Source organism: Morus notabilis, unplaced genomic scaffold, assembly GCF_000414095.1.
Source record: "Morus notabilis unplaced genomic scaffold, ASM41409v2 Scaffold602, whole genome shotgun sequence".
Classification (NCBI taxonomy): domain Eukaryota; kingdom Viridiplantae; phylum Streptophyta; class Magnoliopsida; order Rosales; family Moraceae; genus Morus; species Morus notabilis.
This window is the reverse complement of record NW_010358894.1, coordinates 94,380-94,926: the sequence shown is the minus strand read 5'-3', so window position 1 is coordinate 94,926 and position 547 is coordinate 94,380.

Below are 547 nucleotides of genomic sequence, written 5' to 3'. Positions count from 1 at the left end.
AAACTGTAAGCAAGGTTTGTACTTGCCTGGATTCCGAGCTAAGCGGTTCTGATAGTATCTCGCTTGTCGTGTCCTCCTGCGTATTCCTCAAAACTAATTTTGGGAAAAGCTGCAAGTACTATGAATGATCCTTGAGGAACATCATAGCTTTAAACAATCGATTCTGATCTTCACTTGTTTAGACTGAACCACCTCGATCCGCGTGCAATCAGTACTAGACCATTCTTATCAGAATTGAATTTGGTTGAACGGACGTCACCATTTCGTTCAGCACGTCGAAACGAGTCGGGATATGGTCACGGATCATCAAACGGATGTCGATAGCCTGAGAAACGACACCTCGCCGGAATATGGCGGCGGCGGCGGCGGCGTACGGCGGCGGCGGCTCCCGGAGAGTTTTTCCGCGGCGGACTTGGGTCCTACCCCCCATAACTTGACCCTTCTAAGTCAATTGGTGCAGTCAATTTCACACCATTCGGCCTGTAACAGTACCTATCGGGACCGGCAACGTCGGTAAAATCCGACGACTCAAATCTCACAATTCCGG